Genomic DNA, 2,635 nt, shown 5'->3' with positions numbered 1-2,635 from the left:
TTCTATTGGCACAATTGACCCTTTATGTTTGCTATATGGAGACAACCTGAAGGTTTTCGCGTTACGGAGCATGGAGACAACACCTTTCATTTTTTCTTTGATAGAGAACAAGACTTGATTCGGGTGGAGAAGGAGATTCCATGGCTCCTCAAGAATTATATTGTCAATATACGAAGATGGAATAAAGAGATGAGCGTTGCTGCTGAAGAATTTTCTTTTGTCCCGATACGGGTTCAACTTTGGGGTCTCCCAGAGTACTGCAAAACAACGGAATTTAGAAGGAAAATTGGTGCTGCGATTGGGGAGGTACTGGATGTCGGGGTATTTGTGATGAAAGGGAAGGAATAAAGGACTGTGAAAGTTCAGATCAACCTTAATGTCACCCAAAAACTGAGGAAGACCATGAGGATTGCATGGCCAGATAGTAGAATTATGTAGATAGACCTGAAGTATGAGCGTAAAGGATGTTTCTGCATTTACTATAGTCATCTAGGACATGAATTGAGAAGTTGCAGCACATTGATTGATGACTCAGTTCAAGGAGAAAAGGTGGAGGAAGGTTGGGGTGAGTGGTTGAAAGCAGAACAAACTGGTAACAGAGAGACACACTTGAAAGAAAACCAACAAGCAAATCAAGGTTCTAATTCAAGTGATTGGAGGAAAAACTCTAAGACACCTATACCAGTTATTCTTCTCATAATCATGGCAACTTTATCATTGAAAGAGAAACAAAATCAGCAAGGTAATGAGGTAAATGAAGATGCCAACAATGAAGGAGTTATCGATGTGGTTAATAGAAGTCCTTTAATGGAGATGCAATGCGTTGAGGAGGGAAAAGCAAATCGAGCTGCGGAACAGATAGGGAATGTTGTTGATAGTCAACAAATTGTATGCATTGTTAGCTCTACTAAAGATGGACAAGGAACAAATTCTGTAAAGTCAGTGTAGAATAATCAGCAGATTGGAGGAGCTTATTGGAAAGTTGGTCCTACTAGCAAAAAACCAAAGCTTAAACACTTGGCTAGGAAGGCTGATCATAATTCTCCAAATGCAATGGGTGTTAAAAGGAGGTCAGGAGAGGCAGAGGATAAAACTTAGTGGAGGAATGAAGGTTCTCATGATTTGATTATGGCTGAATCAGGGGAGGGTGCCAACCCACAATTGGCACCCCAGGGCTAATAAAGATAATAATGTGGAACTGTCGAAGTTTGAGAAAGACCCTAATAGTTCACAACATCCAAGGGATTAAAAGATCTCATTCCCCCGAAGTGTTGTTTTTATGTGAGACAAAAATAATTCTTCGTTTGTCAGGAGACAATGTGAGAAGATTGGTTTCGGAGAAGCATTCTGTGTAGAACTGCAAGGTACGACAGGTGGTCTAGTTTTGACATGGAATTTTAATGCTCAGCTAACAGTTATTGATTCAGGGGGTTTCTTTGTTCACTTTCATTGGCTGGAAAAAGGGAAGAATATATTATAAATTATATTTGTTATTCACCTTCACAGTGAAGAACAACACCGTAATAACCAGTATTTGGAGATTTTTCAGCGAATCGAAGATGCAGGGGAGCATTATTTACTGATTGAAAACTTCAATGCTATTCGAGGTCAGCATGAGAAAGAGGGAGGTACACAAAAATCAGCAAGCTCTATAACAGGTTTCAATGAATTCATGGATGCCGACAGCCTAAGATATATTGGCTATGAAGGTTGTAAATTCACCTGGTCCAATAGGCAATTTTGGGAGAACTTAATCAGAGAAAGATTGGATAGATGCCTTGTTTATAATGAATGGTTGGCAGTTTATCCTCATGCAAGGGTGATTCACTTAGAGGATGTTGGTTCTGACTACCGGCCAATTATTATTCAGTCTGGCCAATAGCACATGAGGTAGAAACGACGGTTCAAATTTCAAGAAAAGTGGTGCAAATTGGAATAGGTGAAATGCATAATCAAGGAGGCTTGGCAATTGGATACCACGGGTTCAACTATGTATATTTTATTCAGCAAGTTGAAAAATTATCGCTATAAACTTGTTGAATGGCAATCTACTAACCCAAATAACTCAGCCAAGTTAATTGTGGAACTTACTCAAAAACTGGAAGCAGAGAAATAGAAGGCTCAACTGGCAGATAAGTGACTTATTTTAACTATAAAAGCTAATCTTCAAGATGCTTATAAGAAGAAGGAGCGGTATTGGAAAGAAAAATTCCGAGTGAAATGGCTACGATGGGGAGACCAAAATACAAATTTTTTTCATGCCAAATTTCAAACTCGGAATAGACAAAACAAATTGGAGAAATTGAAAGATGAAGATGGGCTGTACATGTCTGATGTTGAGGGTATTAGGGAAGTAGCGAAAACTTATTTCAAGAAACTGTTTACTACATTAATCCCTAAGGACCCAAAGGAGGCGTTAGAAGGACCAGCTAGCAAAGTTGATGACAGAATGAACCACGTACTTACGAGACTCATTTATGAGGAAGAAGTTAAAAGAGCATTTTTCTCTATTAATTCCTTCTCAGCACTGGGCGAGGATGGCTTCATAGCAAAGTTCTACCAGTACTATTAGGAGATTATCAAGAATGAGGTCATTTAAGCATGTGTCAACTTTTTCTCTGGAGGTAAAATGCTT

The sequence above is a fragment of the Arachis ipaensis genome, chromosome B07 (genome assembly GCF_000816755.2).
Source record: "Arachis ipaensis cultivar K30076 chromosome B07, Araip1.1, whole genome shotgun sequence".
Taxonomy (NCBI): Eukaryota; Viridiplantae; Streptophyta; class Magnoliopsida; order Fabales; family Fabaceae; genus Arachis; species Arachis ipaensis.
The sequence above is the reverse complement of the archived record's forward strand: the minus strand, read 5'-3'. Positions refer to the sequence as shown.